Below are 20,306 nucleotides of genomic sequence, written 5' to 3' on the forward strand. Positions count from 1 at the left end.
AACTAAGAAAGATCCAGCGCTGGGAGTGAATGTGTTGATTTCGCATTTATATCCGTAATTTGTCTATAAAAATAGGGGAAAGATTTTCTGATTTGCCCTCGTACATTGCCAAGACAATGAGTTTTCACAGGTGACGGCTGACTGGAAAAGGTACATGACATACGCAACGTGAAGTATTGATTATCGAAAGCGCAAGACGACAATAATCTGCACTGTGATTACCCGCAGATGCAGGGCAAAGTGATCACTGTCCCGTCGTCGACATCAAATACACTCCTGGAAATTGAAATAAGAACACCGTGAATTCATTGTCCCAGAAAGGGGAAACTTTATTGACACATTCCTGGGGTCAGATACATCACATGATCACACTGACAGAACCACAGGCACATAGACTCAGGCAACAGAGCATGCACAATGTCGGCACTAGTACAGTGTATATCCACCTTTCGCAGCAATGCAGGCTGCTATTCTCCCATGGAGACAATCGTAGAGATGCTGGATGTAGTCCTGTGGAACGGCTTGCCATGCCATTTCCACCTGGCGCCTCAGCTGGACCAGCGTTCGTGCTGGACGTGCAGACCGCGTGAGACGACGCTTTATCCAGTCCCAAACATGCCCAATGGGGGACAGATCCGGAGATCTTGCTGGCCAGGGTAGTTGACTTACACCTTCTAGAGCACGTTGGGTGGCACGGGATACATGCGGACGTGCATTGTCCTGTTGGAACAGCAAGTTCCCTTGCCGGTCTAGGAATGGTAGAACGATGGGTTCGATGACGGTTTGGATGTACCGTGCACTATTCAGTGTCCCCTCGACGATCACCAGTGGTGTACGGCCAGTGTAGGAGATCGCTCCCCACACCATGATGCCGGGTGTTGGTCCTGTGTGCCTCGGTCGTATGCAGTCCTGATTGTGGCGCTCACCTGCACGGCGCCAAACACGCATACGACCATCATTGGCACCAAGGCAGAAGCGACTCTCATCGCTGAAGACGACACGTCTTCATTCGTCCCTCCATTCACGCCTGTCGCGACACCACTGGAGGCGGGCTGCACGATGTTGGGGCGTGAGCGGAAGACGGCCTAACGGTGTGCGGGACCGTTGCCCAGCTTCATGGAGAAGGTTGCGAATGGTCCTCGCCGATACCCCAGGAGCAACAGTGTCCCTAATTTGCTGGGAAGTGGCGGTGCGGTCCCCTACGGCACTGCGTAGGATCCTACGGTCTTGGCGTGCATCCGTGCGTCGCTGCGGTCCGGTCCCAGGTCGACGGGCACGTGCACCTTCCGCCGACCACTGGCGACAACATCGATGTACTGTGGAGACCTCACGCCCCACGTGTTGAGCAATTTGGCGGTACGTCCACCCAGCCTCCCGCATGCCCACTATACGCCCTCGCTCAAAGTCCGTCAATTGCACATACGGTTCACGTCCACGCTGTCGCGGCATGCTACCAGTGTTAAAGACTGCGATGGAGCTCCGTATGCCACGGCAAACTGGCTGACACTGACGGCGGCGGTGCACAAATGCTGCGCAGCTAGCGCCATTCGACGGCCAACACCGCGGTTCCTGGTGTGTCCGCTGTGCCGTGCGTGTGATCATTGCTTGTACAGCCCTCTCGCAGTGTCCGGAGCAAGTATGGTGGGTCTGACACACCGGTGTCAATGTGTTCTTTTTTCCATTTCCAGGAGTGTATAAAGAATTCATGGGCATTCCTAGCCTCTAGTTCGGAAGTTATGACGCTTCGAAGTTACTTACACGAAACTGGTGGACAGTGGCAGTAAATTACACGAAATAAACGTTGAAGGCACTGGACTGAGTCCCCCGTTTGGAGCCAAAAGAAGCGGGTGAAAATACGGGTGTTGCTGTCCCAAATCGACGGATGAAGCGATTTTCAAGTGAACGAAGTTATTATTGCTGAGTAGTCGCTACGACATACTCTCTGCAGTGACATGGTCCAGGACTGGATGGTCGGTAAAAGGCACCAAGGGCAAATTTAATACAGTAATGTGAATAGAGGACAAAGAAATTTTTATATATGGTCCATTTATTTCTTAATTTATTACACTATATAAAAGGGCATAAAGGCAAGGTCACAGAAGATCGTTGTAAAGTTTACTGCTATCTCCGATGTTATTATGTAGTGATGTAGCACTCCGTACTCATTGCTGATTTCTATAATCTTCGAAGACAAGAGCACTTTTTCTCTGGAGGGAGCACTGGCTTGCTATTTATCATCAACAATGACGCAGCGTTACAGCCCCAACACATAATTCCACCTCTTCACGCTTCTGACGCTGATAATACATAACAGTTTAGAAGAGTAGTTGGGTTTAAGAAATTTAGGGAAAAGTTGTACAAAACGTGGAATTTTTTTCTGCTATGGGGAATTCCAGTATTCCATTTGAGTCCATAGACGTATCACTGCATTGCACTAAACAGATATTTGAACGTTTGCAGGAACAGTTGAATTTAGTGAAACTAATCATCTATTTGTTGCTGTTTATAGGTCCTCTAACTCTGACTTCAGAGCATTTCTGCTCAAGCTATAGAGCGTTCTTGATTCACTTTGTAGGAAGTACAAGAAATTAGTTATATGCGGTGACTTCAATGTAAATTTTGCATACGATGGTGCAAGAAAAAGGATGATGGTAGATCTTCTAAATTCATATGATGTGATGCAGACTGTGACTTTTCCAACTAGGGTGCGAGTGAACAGTAGCACAGCCATAGACAATATTTTTATTCATTTTTCATTGCTAGATCGGTATTCTGTTAGTAAAAGCGTGAATTGTCTTTCAGACCATGATGCACCCATTTTAACACTAAAAGGCTTTTGTACTCAAACAAATCTCACATGTAATTACAAACTATGGATGAAAGTTAATCCAACAGCAACAGAGAGTTTTTTAAACCTTGTCAGGTAACAAGAGTGGCAGGATGTTTATAGTGTTGATAACGTAGATGATAAATATAATGTTTTCCTTAACACATTTCTCATGCTCTTTGAGAGTTACTTTCCATTAGAACTTTCAAAACTGGGTACTAGCAGTAATAGGCAGCCCGGGTGCCTGACTAGTGGGATAAGGATATGATGTAGAGCAAAGCGGGAATCATATCAAACTGTTAGAAGTAGTCACAATCACGCTACAGTATCCCATTAGAAACAGTTTTGTAAGGTGCTTAAAATGATATTAGGAAGGCAAAGAGAATGCGGTATGCAAATAGAATACCTAATTCACAGGATAAAAATAAAACCATAGGGTCAGTTGTGAAGGAAGTGTGTGGTCAGCACCACAAAGTCGACGATATAAAGTCTGTTGTTAGTAAAAATATTTCTGTTACTGATAAAGCAGATATATGTACAGTATTTAACAATCATTTTCTGGGCACTGCTGGTGAATTAAATAAAAATTTAGTTTCTACATGGAATCGTATAAATTTCTTGGCAATGCCTTTACGAAATTGATGTCTCAAATATTCCTCTGTGATCCAAAAGGGGGAGATTGAGTCAATAATTAAATAGGTGAAGACTAATGACTCTCATGTTTATGATGGAGTGCCGAGCAGAATATTAAAGTACTGTGCTGCACATGTTAGCCCTATATTTAGCCATGTTTGTAATTTTTCCTTTGGGAATGGTCGGTTTTCTGAACGATTAAAATACTCAGTAGTAAATCCGCTTTTTAAAAACGAAGAAGGAGTAATGTAGACAATTTTACACCTATTTCTATGCTATCAGCGTCTGCTAAGATTATTCAAAAAGCTGTGTATGTGCGGATAATTAACCATTTTCTATCACATGACTTACTATCAGTTCGGCTTTAGAAGTCGTTTAACAACTGAAAATGCTATATTCTCTCTTCTCTGTGAGGTACTGGATGGGATAAATAAAAGATTTCGAATGCTAAGCATATTTTTTTGATTTTACTCAGGCATTCGAGTTTTTTGATCACAAAATATTGCTCCAGAAGTTGGACCATTACAGAAACGGGGGGTAGCTCACAACTGGTTCATTTCTTACTTTAGCAACAGGTAGCCAAATGTCATTATTCACAATGTTGAGAAAGGCTGTGATGTGGGCTTTGGGTGGGGTACAGTCAAGTGTGGGGCGCCTCAGGGATCAGTGTTGGGACCACTTCTGTTCCTTATTTATTAAATGATATGCCCTCTAGTACTAAGAGTAACACTAAAATATTTCTGTTTGCTGATGACACTAGCTTGATAATGAATGACGTTGTGTGCAACATTGGCTCGGTTTCAGATAGTGCAGTTCCTGACCTAAGTTAGTGGCTTGTAGAAAATAAACTAACGTTTAATCACAATAAGACTCAGTTCTTACAGTTTTTAACATACAAATTCAACAAAACCTGACGTTTTAATTCCGCAGAATGGGCATATAATTAGTGAAACTGAACAGTTCAAATTTCTAGTTGTTCAGACAGATAGTAAACTGTCGTAAAAAGCCCACGTTCAGGACCTTGTTGAAATATTTAATGCTGCCAATATTACTAATCGAACGGTACCTGAAGTGAGTGATCGCTCGACACGATAATTAGTTTACGTTGCTTATTTTCATTCGCTTATGTTATATGGCATTATACAGGGTGAGCACAAAGTCTTGCCCTGATTATAACAATTTATTACAGAATAACCATTTGACTTAATAATTTACATTTGATGCTGTTATATAAGTTACTGTTACTAGTTTTTCTTAAGACGACTTACGTTAGTAAACCTCAACGTGAGCTCCCTTGGTAGCTCTGTGAATGTCGAGGTGGTATTCCAGTTCCCGCCAGGTATTTCGTAACATGTGTTCTGTCACAGTACCCACAGCAACTTGTATCCTGGCCTTCAGTTCGTCGACGTCAACAACTGGTGTGACGAAGACTCTGTCCTTGATACAGCCCCAGAAAAAAAGTCAAGAGGCGTAATGTCTGGAGAGCGGGTTGGCCAGGGTGTTGGAACGTTCCCTCCAGTCCACCGATCCGGAAATGTTTCATCCTGGAAATCACGCACTATCAAAGCTAAGAGGAGGGCGGGCGGGTGGGGAGAGGGGGGGGGGGTGCTCCATCTTGCTGAAGAAGTATCCATGGTTGATACTCTTCTAACTGTGGGGCAATGAACTGTTGCAAAACGTCTAAGTAAATGTTTGCGGTAACGGATTTTTCCGCGAAGGAAAACGGCCCAAAAGCCTTGTTATGCACGAGGCCGCACCAAACATACATTTTTTCGCTGTCTCGCTGTAACTGTACAGTAGCATGTGGAGACTCTGAACCCCATACACGAATATTATGCCTATTTACCATTCCAATTATATGAAAGGTGGATCCATCGGTAAGGCGTATGCGATTTAAGTAATCGTTGGTGCCATCAATCCTGTCGAGAATCTCAGTTCCAAATTCAGCACGTGTCAGCAAATTATTCCTTTGCAAGGCCTGCACAATTTGCACTTTGTAAGCATGCAACCTAAGCCTTTCGTGAAGAATCTTCACCACACTTGCTTGCGGTATTTGAAATTCACGTGATGCTTTATGAGTTGGGTTAGATGGACTCCGTTGTAACGATTGCCGTACACACTCAAAGGTTGCATCACTCACACGGGGCCTGCCACTTCCAGGACGATCTTCAACGTTGCCTGTTTCATTAAACTTTGCATACCATCGCTTTATTGATTTAACGTCAGGAGGGCTGCGTCCATAAGAAGCCCGAAATTTACGCTGAACACTGATGGGCGATTTCGTTTCGTGAAACTAAAGCACACATTGCGCTTTCTCCTGCTTAGACGCCATTTCGACAGCAACAAACGTGACCTAACAGACCGCGTCGGTGTTATGGAGCACTAGCGCCATATATTGGTCACAACAGCTAGTAACACTAACCTATGTAACGGCATCAAATGTAACTTATTATGTCAAACGGCTAATCTGTTAGAAATGATTATAATCGGGGCAAAACTTTGTGCTCGCCCTGTATTTTGGGGTAACTCTTCCCATTCTAAAAGGATATTTTTGACTCAGAAACGGGCGGTTCTAGCAATAAGGGGTGAAAGTTCACGAACCTCTTGCCGACCCCTGTTCACGAGTCTGGGTATTTTGACATCGATCACTCAGTACATATATTCCTTATTGTCATTTCTTGTTAGTAATATGAACTTATACCCAGATATAATCAGCTTTGAATCAGTTAACACTAGGCGGAAATCAAACCTGCATTCGGATCTGACTTCCTTAATTCTTGTGCAGAAAAGTGTGCAATGCACAGCTGCTTCCATTTTCAGAAAGCTACCACTCGAATTAAAAAATCTTAGTAGTAATCCACACGCTTTCAAATCGAAACCGAGGAGATTCTTCTTAGGTCACTCCATCTATTTTGTCGAGGAGTTCCTAAGAAAATTAAGTTGATTCTTGTTGTATTCTTGATTGCGTTTACTTAAACCTTATTTGGACTGACTTTTTTCGGTTTCATAAACTTTTTATTTTTATATGTTATTACTTTTATGTAGTAATTTTATGTAGTGACACGTTCCATGACCTTGGAGATTTGCTCCTCAATTTAGTCCTACGGAACTTTATGTGTAAATAAATAAATAAATAAATATGGAGACGCTGCGCTGAGTTCAGCGAGAGTCGTTGTTGAGGTTACGTATGTAGATGGCACGAAAAATGGCCGGAAGATGCTGATAGAGGCTAAAATTATTAGTCGAAAGTATTACATTGCGACGTAGGATAAAAGTGCTGCAGAGATTCGGTTTATTCACGAAAAAACCTTCCTGTTTATTTATTAAATTTGTGGAAGAAAATGGTTCAAATGGCTCTGAGCACTATGGGACTTCACATCTGAGGTCATCAGTCCCCTAGAACTTAGAATTACTTAATTCTAACTAACCTAAGAACATCACACACATCCATGCACGAGGCAGGATTCGAACCTTCAACCGTAGCAGTCGCTCGGTTCCAGACTGAAGCGCCTAGAACCGCTCGGCCACCGCGACCGGCAAATTTGTGGAAAAAACAGCATCGGTTTTGTTAATCAGTAAGTTACATGGCGGTACATATTGCTACCAGAAAAGATATGAAAAGGCTTCCGTGATCAGTGATTACTAATTAATTTGTTATGGAAACGCAATACAGCAATGGCTACATGAACATGAATGTGAAATAAGATTATCTGTTGGTACAAGAGTGGTTTAGCCTAGGCGTTCTTGGGGGGCGTGTTACTTGCTAAAAAGATACTAAGATTATGTGTAATTAGTTATTTCAAGTTGACATTCCCTTCAGTTTTTAAACTGAGAATATTTTGCAGGCGTTGGAGAGACGTATTCGTATTAGGCACATGGTCAGGTTTATTTAATAACGAAGAGTATTCTCTATGTAAAGCTCCCACGATTAATTTCGATATTCGCTAAAATAGCTGAAACTACGGTAAAAGTAGCTTTACACAGTCCTAAGTGCATAGCTGACGAAGAGGCATCTAACGATCATGTTGCTACTTTTCGTGGCTTAGAGACCCTCGCACATGTACTTGGAAGGTACAGAGTGCCACAGCCGTTGATGGGTACTCTCACTTGCCAGTCCATATCTGCCATGAGCGTATGAAGAACTCGCGTCAGGGAGAATGCGCTAGTACACGGCCAGAGTCCGCAATCGAACCTCGAGCTGACGGAACGACCTGTAAGTGCACCACGATGACTGACGCCGGAACCGAAGTCACGGTAACAGGGACAATGATGAGGGCAGAGAGCGTCACAGAGATCGCAGTGTGGCAGAGAGACACCGACTCAGTTTGTCCATGAGAATACTGTGATTCACACAATCCAAAGCCTTCGATAGATCGCAGGAAACAGCGACTGGTCATATTTTGTTATTTAGTGCTACTAATAGTTGGTGAATGATTGTGTAAATGTCCATTATAATTATCCGGGCTGTTATGCCGTGGTCGGTTGATGAATTCTTTATCAATCCCCAACGTTTCGTTCCTGCCTGCGGAGGACATCTACAAGGGGGTCTGTAGCTCGATGGAAGGTCCAACACACACACTGGCTCGCTACTGGCTGTGGGTGTGTTGGACTTTCCATCGAGCTACAGACCCCCTTGAAGAAGTCCTCCGCAGGCGAGGACGAAACGTTGGGAATTGACACTGAATTCATCAACCGGCCACGTCATAACAGCGCGGATGGACATGACATTTCCGGCCGTGAAAGTCTACATGATTGTGTAAATGGCATTGAATTTCAAACTGTGATTGACAGAGGGTATTATTGTTGATCGAGTGGAAATCTACCCTAGAATATTTGACCTCTAAAACTTTGGCATATGATGCCAGTAGTGAAGTGTGTGAGTGGTAATTTACATCTGTCCTCTCATCTTTCTTATACAGGAGTTTAACAACGGCATATTTCAATATCTCTGGAAACATGCCCCGAGTTAGTGACGCATTACATATTTCAGGAAAGGTGGTTCTTACCATATGGGATCAAGTCCTTTATACTCCACTGGAAACACTATTAAATTGATATGACCTTTTATTTATGAGACAACAAATGGTTTTCTTAACATCACAGGAGAAGCGGATGAGTTACTAGTTCAAAATGTTAATTTGGTCTTGAATTATCTGTTCCTACATCATCTACGACACTATATTATGAAATGCGTATCTTTTATCTGTGACTGACCCTTAATAGCCCTCACACTTATATTAATAGTTCTATTATCGTCTTCTTTTTCTTATTTTCCTGCCTGGGTTTACTATCTTCCATATATCTATGAGTCACTTGTCGGATTTTCTGATTTCTGACATAATACACAAGGACCCTCATTTGTTAATAACACTTCTTAACAATGTTGAGTAATTCTTGTAGCGTGTAACCACTGATGGCTCTACACTTGTTGTTTCTAACAGATACATTTTCTTATTGCTATCAGAAGATACTTTGATCCCTGTGGTGGTCCATGACTTTTTACATGAATGTTTAGTGTCTTGTCTGATTATCTTATGCACAAAGCCACTTTCACATGATTATATGAATTTAAGCGTGGAATGAATCGTATTTGACGTCAGAATTGATTCATTATATCCATCGCTGGTCTGTCTTATAAACTATTGTAATTAACCGTACTCTAACTGATCTCCACTGAGGAGTCTCTACTTCATCAGGCAGTTTCTTATTTATCCAAACTAACTGTGCAATATGATCAAATAGAGCATTTGTTATTGTGTCTATACAAATATCCGAAAACGTTCTGCATCACCTCGGATCTTAGAGTTCGGGAGCTTGTGCAGAATATTGCAAAAGAGATCAACGTGAACATCGTTTCCGACCTTCTTATTACTCATGAAAACTACACATTGCATGTTGTATCACCATACAGTGAGACTTTCAGAGGTGGTGGTCCAGATTGCTGTACACACCGGTACCTCTAATACCCAGTAGTACGTCCTCTATCATTGATGCATGCCTATTTTCGTCGAGGCATACTATCCACAAGTTCATCAATGCACTGTTGGTCTAGATTGTCCCACTTCTCAACGGCGATTCGGCGTAGATGCCTCAGAGTGGTTGATGGGTCACGTTGTCCATAAACAGCCATTTTCAATCTATCCCAGGCATGTTCGGTAGGGTTAATATCTGGAGAACATGCTGGCCACTCTAGTCGAGAGATGTTCCTACCCTGAAGGAAGTCATTCACAAGATGTGCACACACAATAGGGGCGCGAATTGTCGTGCATAAAGACGAATTGCTCGCCAATATACTACTGATATGGTTGCACTATCGTTCAGAGGATGGCATTCACGTATCGTACAGCCGTTACGCCGCCTTCCATGACCACAACCAGCGTACGTCGGCCCCACATAATGCCACCCCAAAACAGCAGGGAACCTCCACCTTGCTGCACTCGCTGGACAGCGTGTTTAAGGCGTTCTACCTGACCGGTTGCCTCCAAACACGTCTCCGACGACTCTCTGGTTGAAGGCTTATGCAACATTCATTGGTGAAGAGAACGTGATGCCAATCCTGAGCGATCCACTCGGCATGTTGCTGGGCCCACCTGTACCGCACTGCATGGTGTCGTGGTTGCAAAGATGGACCTGGCCGTGGACGTCGGGAGTGAAGTTCGGCTTCTTGCAGCCTATTGCGCACAGTTTGAGTCGTAACACGACGTCCTGTGGCTGCACGAAAACCACTATTCAACATGGTGGCGTTGTTGTCAGGGTTCCTCCGAGACATAACCCATAGGTAGCGGTAATCCACTGCAATAGTAGCCTTTGGGCGGCCTGAACGAGGCATGTCATCGACAGCTCCTGTCTCTCTGTAATTCCTTCATGTCCGAACAACATCACCTTGGTTCACTGCGAGACGCCTGGACACCTCCCTTGTTGACAGCCCTTCCTGGCACATAGTAACAATGCGGACGCGATCTAATCACGCTATTGACCGTCTAGGCATAGCTAAACTACAGACAACACGAGCCGTGTACCTTCTTCCTGGTGGAATGACTACAACTCATCGGCTGTCGGTCCCCCTCCGTCTAATAGGCACTGCTCATGCATGGTTGTTTACATCTTTGGGCATGTTTAGTGACACCTCTGAACAGACAAAGGGACTGTGTCTATGATACAATATCCTCAGTTAACGTCTAGTTTCAGAAGTTCTGGGAACCGGGGTGATCCAAAACTTTTTTTGTTGTGTGTATTTATTTTTTTCTTTTAAGTTTTATCATCAAAGAAAACATTATCAGTTACAGTCATACAGTCTCTAACAACCGGAAATTTAATTGCTTAGATCAAATTATGGAATACAAATAAAATTTCCAGATCACTTGCCCTACTAGAATCCTTTACAAAATCTTCATTGAAATAAAAGCAGACTATTACCTGCTTGATGCTGTCTGGCAGAGAGCATAATAGGGAATCCAAATCCTCATAAACATTTCTAATTTCCTCAGTACGGAGTTTATATAAGTTACAATTAAAAGTGAACTATTTTCCGTATTAATTCACAAGCACATATTTCTGTGTGCTGATCACTGCAGAATCTAATTATTTCAAAGATTCTGTAGTTGTGTTCTGTCGTAATATGTACAACAGTTTCTCGTTTCTCCACATTATCGCTTCATGTGTAACATGATGGAGTGTAATGTTTCAAATTTAACTTATCTAACGCTATGGTTAAATGATTATACAAATGTTATTGTGGGATTCAAGGCAACATTTGGGGAACGTGTGGTACATAGTTTAGAGTACTGAGTTGTTACCAGTCCCACCCTATCCAAGCTGGTCTACGTTAGTTTAGTGATGTATGTCAAGGATATTTGATGATTTATATAAGTAATGCTCTCGTTGTCACCCACTTTGGGTCCTTATATTTCTTTGATAAATATTGTTTGTCACGTGATTCTTGTTTTACGAAAAGTTGTTTCTGTGTGTCTGGTGCGTGTGTCATATTTTCCTTTGTGACTGGACGACCTGATCACTGCGGTTTATGTCTCAGGTGTGTTATTTATATACTGTTGATCCTTATATGCTATGTTTTATGTAGATCACATCATCGTATTTAATGAATCATTAAGGATAGTCTTTGTATCAAATGTGTCCTGGGCCTGATGATATCTCAGCACAACGGAAAGCAGTGTCACTTTCCTGCAGAAGCCACAAAACTCCTCAGTTGAGTGTAATACTTTTTATTTTAAATTAAGTAGTCAAAGGTTTTTTATTAACACGAATTATGCGTGATGTACCTAGTGGGCATAGACGGACCACATTTTAGGACTCTCAAACTTCTCTACCAAAATAAATGAGGGTTACGCCAAGGAGCAATGTAATATTTTGACACAAGAGTTCTATTTAAACAGTACTGGGATATTTTGAAACTTTCCCGAGAACCACAGCTAATGGTCAGATATGGTTTCACTGAAATATTTGCTTCACTCAAAAAGGTGCGTTCCACTTATAGACAGAGATTTTTGTTAAGCTTTTAGTCTTCTCAGCGGTTCAGGAATACAGAAAAACACCTGAAGGAATTCTCAGCAGTTTTCGCAAGGAACACCAGCATGTAAGCAACTAGGGAATTTGCGGTTGACAGTACCAGTTGCCACAATGGAAAATGACATGAGAACGGTGCGGGAGTTTCTCTAGTAATACGGTAGCAACCACCCAAGAAACAAGGTGGAGAGTTTAGCACTTTCACGATGACTGACAGCCATGTTTACCCAATGCCAATCAATCACTAGGTGACACTGAAAAATGATCCTATCGATGAAAAAAAGATGATAAGATGGGAAATTTAGTCTCCTGACGGAAAAAGTGGAGGAGTAGGTATGGCCACGAGATCAGTTTGTTTAGATACATCAGCCTGCCGATCTTTTGGATTAGGAGTCAGAAATGAGTCAGATGATTCTGGCAGGAGTTTGACAGTTCGCACGCTGTTTCACATGAAATGTTCTGGAACTGGCTTCCAGAGGTATGTCAGCCTATCTTCTATTAGTTTTCATACTCTGAGCTAGATTTCTCCATTCATCCCGGTATCTATTGTCACGTTCTGACACCCTCATTTTCCATTCCATGTCGGCTGGTCTTACGTATGACCAATGTTTGACACATCGGTTCGTCTGATCTGCACCAACATTCAAATATGGAACTGACACAGCTCTGCGGGCTGGTTAATATCGGGAACAGACTCTTCGAGAGCGTAGGGAACCATTGAATATCTTCACCTCGTTAGGATTATAGTTCCGCTTGGCTGCTGTGCAGAGCTTTTATCTGGAGAATATGCGGAAATAGGGACAAGTTAACTTGTTCAGACCGCCACTTGCAAAGGCACGAGAATGTTAGAGCCACTGAGTGTGAAGCAACGGCCCCGAGGCAACACAGGAAAATCGGCCGGAGATCGGCGAGGTGAGGTGTGGCTAATACGCTCCCACTACATACCGGATTACTGCGTCATGCTTTACCCAGCCAAACCGGCCCTGATTTTGTTTTATATTGATGATTTATAAAATAATATAACAAACTCAAACGGTTCCCTGTTTTTAATTTTGAATTTGTTACATTTTGACCTTCAGCGTGGGGCCACGTCTATTCATTTTGAATTTTTACCACTTCTTGGTGCCCAGCGTGGGTTCATTATTCATCAGATTTAATAGATTGCAATATTGTAGAGGAGCTCTTTGCGTTCCCAAACAATTTCAGAGCCGAGAATACAGCAGTCTGAAGAACCAGTGGTGATGGTCTGCAAACATGAAGCTAGTCACTATCAAAAAGTCTTGGGCTCTTCACTCAGCTATCTCTCTAACTTGTGCTCTCTCGTGGAGTTCATGTTTAATAATAGACTTACAGTCAAAAGGAACAAATATATTCGCTCACTGATTTACACTTCGGTAACACTATTTTAACCGTTGAATAGGACGTTGTTCAGTATCTCGAAGGCTTGGTTTTAAATAGATTTTTTAAGGAAAAAGAGTGATAACCCCAAATTACTATAGGAAAGTAGTATCAGTCATTGAAAAGTAATATATACTTGTTGTATATACTATTGTACATTTTTCTTACTTACTTTAGTCTTCTATTTTGCTACTTAAATTCTGCTCCCTGTATTCTTTAAATTATGGTTTGACGCCTTCAGAGAATAAAAAGCTTTGACACAATGTGCGACCGAAATCTCTTTAATTAAATAATTAAGCACTCTTGCTTCACAATGATATTTGCTGTTTGTTGTCTGACTCATAACATTTTATTTAAATCTACTGATGTGTTAATTTCTAATGTACTGCATAAAGTAAGCTTTTGTTGCATTTGAGATATGGCTCGAATCCTTTGTTAAGGAATCTTTCTATTCTAGAAAAGGAAGGAAAAATCAAAAATTAATTACCATCTGGTCATAAGTATTTCATTAGCAATGGAGTGTTGGATAAGTTAGATAAAATGGGACAGAGAACTGGCCAATTATTTTTCAGTGGAACCACCACAGCGTTGGCTGTAAACGAGCCCAGTATCTGGAATAGTGTCAGCGCACTCCGTGGCTCATCGTTGCATATAATAGTTTTATCAGTAACTGACAATAATTATGCTTATTAACATGCAGAAAACTATTGGATCTGACAGTTTTAAAATTGGCTGTATGAGTACGCGGCATTGTCCAGATATTTCCTGTTAATCCATCTTCCTCTCTATGTACTTCTCCTCCATCCTTCCTCTCTGTCTAACGTCTCCTGCCCACTTTTTCTTCCGACCTCCTCCAACCCACCGCCCTCCCCTCTCTGTCCAGCTGTTCCTCTTCCCTCTCCCCGTCCATCTGCTCGTCCCCCATCTCTATGTCCATTTCCTGTTCCATCTCTGTCCATCCGTTCTTTCTCCCTCTGTCCATATTGTCTTCACCATCTCTCTCCACCTCCCACTCTCTCTGCCCATCCCCTCCACCCCCTTTATTCGTCAATCTCCTTCTCGCCTCTCTCTGTCAATCTCCTCGTCCAACTGTCACTATCCAGCTCTTTTTTCCACTCTATGTCAGTCTGTCTCCTCCTCTCCCTTCACTGTCGACCTTACCACCCCCACCCCAATAGCACGTTCCTGTTTCTTAGCCCCACTCTACTTCTTTCTAGATAGTACGTAATATGAATAGAAAGTTTGGTACAAGTCAATCAGGGGATTTAAGTGGAGGTTTTTACCCATGGCTTTCCCTGTATGCACGCATACCAGTTACATTTCACATACCTTTAAGATACTTCGCACACAAATCAGAATTCATATTTCACCTGTATCTCTAGTGAATTTCGCCCTGTAGCACACAGTGATGTGTTTTTCTAGGTATATTCATAGGCATATATGAATATTGGCTATAAAATCTTTTGCAAATAGAGTTAGTAGTGAAGAAGTAATAAATTAAAGACCATATCTGGTGTGACAGTTTTACTACATGAAAAGCGAAAATATAGTAACCTATGAAGTTCCTTCCTTGCACCATTTCGTGAAGAGGGGTCAGCGAAAAACAGTCTCGTAAAGGTGTGAAATTATGTGTAAGGTTTGCTTGCAATTCACTATGTACTCTCATTCTCACGTAGTAGGTGAATACAGTTCGGCTGTTTGCGGGTGATGAACTACACTTCTTTTTCATCGGCACCCCACCCATTTGAGAAGTACTTGGTTTCTACCCCACATTGGTTCTTTATCGACAGTAAGTCGTATTTCTGGCAAGCTTGAGAGAAATCGATCGATTGGTCTAAGGGGAGATATGGAATACGAGGGTTGTCCAGAAAATAAGTTCCGATCGGTCGCGAAATGGAAACCACAGTGAAAACCAGAAACCTCTTTATTTGTAACTGTTAGGTACACCTTCCACCTACTTCTCTACATAGTCGCCGCTCCAATTTCGAGTTTTGTCGCAGTGTTGTATCAACTTTCCAGTATTTTCGTCATAGAAAGCAGCCGCCGGTGCTTTCGGCCAGTTATCTGCTCTTGCCTGCTGCTTATTGTCTGTGGAAAAATTTTGTCTCCATAGCCAGCGGTTCTTACGATCAGAGAGGAGACTCAGGGGGAGCCAATTAGGGACTGTATTGTGGGTGATCAAACACTTCTCATAGGAAGCGCAGCAGGAGCGTCTTCATTGCCCCTGCAGTGCGCGCCCGAGAATTGGCATAAAGAAGGAAATTCTCTACAGTTGTGTTATGTGGGCTGCATGACACAGGCGAAATCTCTAACCAGGCCCCCATACTTGGCGGGAGACGCTATTCCCTACGCATTTTTACGTGCTCACTCTTCACTCAAACCTGAAAAGAGCGACGCGACACGATCTACGGGCATACTAGAGACACTGCCCAACACATGTATGCAAAGCTTTACCGAATTTTCCCAGTGGTTTTCATTCTGCGACCGATGGGAACTTACTTTCTGGACAACTCTCGTATAAGTCTCGCACACACGTCCAATTTTGGAGTAGGCATCTATATGTTAGTTTCTGCACACTCTGATTCCTGTTATGAACTGTTGTGGATATCTTCTAATTCTTCCTTATACATAGGAGTTAAATATTATATATGAAAAGAGAGTGCTGCTCAAATTTTCAAAACATAAGGACTAGATAATGACAGATACCATATAATGAAATCGTTGGTACACGAACTCATCATCTGAGGCCTTATACCCACTTGGTTTTTTAATTTTTTAAAATTTTTTTAGTGTTCCGTACCTCAGTCGGCAAAAACGGAATCCTTATAGGATAAATTGGTTGTCTGTCCGCCCGTCTGTCTGTCTATCCGCAGTTGAAAGCCCTGTTTCTCAGGGACGGGTAGACATATCAAGTTGAAATTTACGTAGTATATTAGGGTCTACCATCTGTAGGCGATGTCGAAAAGCGGAGCCTCCATGTCAATGCTGTCAACAGACACGGCCATTTATGTGACATTACTTTACACTCGCAAACTCAGTCATCAAATCTGCACGTTTCTTCACGGTGACCTACAACCATGAAATTTGCCAAGAAGAAAGGTTTCACAAGCTGTGATCCGAAACTGTATAATAAACTTCATTTGCTTCACGTCTATGGTCACAAACTTGTGGTCCTCAGATTACCAGCGTCGGTCAGCAATGACCATTTTCAGATCGGCAGCAAAATATGGGAGAAATCACAAATAAATCTAACAGATTGTCTACAGCTTCTTATAAAAACATGTTGTAATATACTGGAGCCATATTGGGTCGTCAAATGCTAAAAACAAAATCAGTGCCAGTATCGTCACACATGTATAAATAATGGTGTACACAAGAGTCATCTTCTGAGCAGCACAACTTTTCTAAACAAATTCCCGTACAGTGGCCTCAAAATGTTTTGTGTTGCAAGTTCGCCAGATGTCGCTATTGTAGACGTACACATATTCCTCACTGATTATGGCACGATGGAAAATAAAAAGTCGGATACAATCAGTAGTCCGTAGTTGGCTTATAAGGTATAAAAATCGTTACAGTAAGATGTGCAATGAAGTAAAAAGCGAAATATGTTAGATTGTTAAAAAGGAAAAAGTTAAGAGACAGTAGTTGACATGCGCTGAAGTGGAAATGTTTTAGATAATGACATAAATAGTAAACAGCTTTTCGTGTACGCAGAATAATATCAAAATTACAAAATAGCTATAAAAGTCGCACATAATCAGCGCCCTCTGTTCGTGCTAACGCCAAAACACCGCATAAGCGAGAAGTGGTTAGAGGACCATGACCTCCAGCGGTCCCATTGTCCCCTGCGGCACGCCATTCCCAGAGAAGGATGATAAAACATAGTACGAGTACACGATTAGGATTATCTAGTTAATGAAGTATATTATACAGACAGAGATGGGACAAGAAAGCGTTAGATTTACATGCACAACGTGAGAAAATGAAGTATGTAAGGCACTCTATACCATGTGAAACCATAAGCAAGATATATAAAACAGAGGCGTTCAGTGATTGTGTCTTAAACTTACTAGTTCAATTCTTTTTAAATTTGCGTATTCTTAAGAGTGTAAATGTTTTACTATTTTAAGGATTTATGAGAATTCCTGGACGATAAGTAATAGTTTTCCTATTCCCTAGTATGTTACGCTAGGTAATAGTTTATATAGGTCAAGTGCAGTACTGTTTAGGAACACGCAAAACGATTTCTTATGTTACTTTTACAGTGTAGCGTTTCTGTTTAGCTTAGAGGACGTAAGAAAGCTGTGCTTCTGTAGAAGAGGGCCAATGGAGTATTTGAAACCCTCTTCCCAAATATAGCTTATTCCTTGCGCATAACACCAATTGAGTCACAGATCATAACTTCCTCATCATGTAAACTAATTTATAATGTCATAAGACTTAACCTCTGATAGACTAGAAGTAGATTTGAAATTTTAGCTTACATATTGACGTTTAGTTAGATTTTTTGCGATTCTACACCACCAAATTTCATTGATCAAGTAGCAGCGGCAGTGTTTTCTTCTTGATCCAGAAAATGAACCAATACAGTGATTTCAGGTGCCAATGCACGAGTGTTCCTTACATTCAATTAATTCCTTTGAACTATAAGCATCTGTCTGAATTAGTAAATTTACACCGAAGTTGGCAGGTATATTAAGAAACATGTAGAAAATTTGCAGATGGTATTTCCTCAGAGGATATAGTATCATGTATTTTAAAAGTACTTCTGAGAGAAACAGAACTGTGTTCTGCTTAACACAGCGGATCAAATTGTATCACTGAAAGAGCACTAGCGTAAAGCAGAGAGTCTTAAATGATGCTTCTCAAATTTTCAGAAGGCCGAGATAATGAGACATTCTGAGGTAATTAGATAGTCACATTTCTTTCACTCCTTATAATGCAGTACCTTAAAAATTTAAGAATTCGACTTTGGCAGTTCAGCTTACTACTATCGTCGTCTCTCCATTAACGTTATGTAGTTAAGTTACAATGTAGGTGGCCTATCGGACATTGCCTAAAGTTGGGTAGGCATGTCATTAATAGGAATATATTTCGAAACATTAACATACACAGCCCGACAAAAATTAAAGCCTCCAGAAGACGCTGTCCTATGTCAATTTAACGTCTTACACAAACATTCGGTACGGGGGATTATAAATGATTAGAAATGCAATTCTCTGTGACAGGCTGGACACCAGACTGAGCTGTTGCTATTCTCATCTGCTGTTACCACTAGGCCAGGTAAAGTACGTAAGGAGTGTGAAGACATCAGATGGGGAGTGGTTACATGAAGATGGAGATGCAGCTTACTCGTCTGACACAGCATTACCAGCACCTGACGGAGTTTGAAAGGGGCTACGTTGGGGATCCACATTTGGCCGGCTCTTTGAATAGTGCAATATCCAGTCTCGTGTGGCATTCGGATGTGACAGTGGCTCGATGTAGGAATGCGTGGGAACCTGAGGGCAGGCTTATCCGTCGTCCAGGTTCCGGTAGACCACGTCTAACCAACGTAAGAGACGATCATCGCATAGTGCGCCAGACACCTTATAACCCGTTCACATCCGTGCCCATCTTCTGAAATCGGGTGATGGTCCCTGCAACATTGTTCGGAGATTACCAGTAGATGGACTCGTGAATTACCGTCGCATGCTTGGACTGCCATTAACACCACAACACAACCTGTTTCATTTAGAGTGGAGTCGTGACATCTGGTCAATGGCTTTCCATTGTGTTCGAGAAAAGAATCGGCGTTCTGTCCTACCTCAGCTTCAATCTGGAACCGCGCTACCACTACGGTCGCAGGTTCGAATCCTGCCTCGGGCATGGATGTGTGTGATGACGTTAGGTTTGGACAGATGACCATAGATGTTAAGTCTCATAGTGCTCAGAGCCATTTTTTGTCGTTGGGTTGGTTAAGTTTAAGTAGTTCTAAGCTCTAGAGGACTGATGACCTAAGATGTTAAGTCCCATAGTGCTCAGAACCATTTGATGATGGGCTGTGTGCTAGCTGCTTGCTGACTTCAACACCGAGGCGCTGCCAACCTGAAGTATATCACAGCCGTGGACCGCCATTACTGCCTTCCGGAACATCATGGATGAAGGGTAGACTAGTGTGCTGCCCGCACTCCTCCCACAGAGTGTTAATTGTGGATTAAGTGCGTGCCGTGATCCCCACACCATCCAGGTGTGGTGTATTCGCGCAGCCCACTGACCTACTTCGTGAACGTCTGCAGCCGTCTTGATCGATCCATGGTGGACGACCAGCACCTATTCATCACGATAATCGACATCCTGGACGACAGTGGCGGTTACTCTCACCTAAGGACACGACAGGCTATCTACGAGAGTGGTGAGATGTAAGGGCAGCACAGTGTTCTGGGCGACCGCGCCCCTGCGCGTCTCCAAGCTGCTGCCCGCACGACGAAACTCACTGACGGTATGGCTGCACTTCTTCTCAGCTCGCGCGTCAGCCACCGTACGATGTACTGAGGCAGCATTACAACTCTGTAAACCCATCCTGGCAAATAAATGTTACTACAGATACTGCTGTGTCACTAATCAAATTGCGTGCCTATGGAGTATCGTCTCAGTCCTGTGACTGGATTTGAGATTTCCTACGGTCGCAGATTCGAATACTGCCTCGGGCACGGATGTGTGTGATGTCCTTAGGTTCGTTAGGTTTAAGTAGTTCTAAGTTCTAGGGGACTGATGACCTCAGAAGTTAAGTCCCATAGTGGTCAGAGCCATTTGAACCATTTTTTTTGAGATTTCCTGTCAGAAAGGTCACAGTTCGTAATAAATGACGGAAAGTCATCAAGTAAAACGGAAGTAATATCTGCCGTTCCCCGAGTAAGTGTTACAGGCTCTCTGTTGTTCCTAC

Source organism: Schistocerca serialis, chromosome 9 (assembly GCF_023864345.2).
Source record: "Schistocerca serialis cubense isolate TAMUIC-IGC-003099 chromosome 9, iqSchSeri2.2, whole genome shotgun sequence".
NCBI classification, from domain to species: Eukaryota; Metazoa; Arthropoda; class Insecta; order Orthoptera; family Acrididae; genus Schistocerca; species Schistocerca serialis.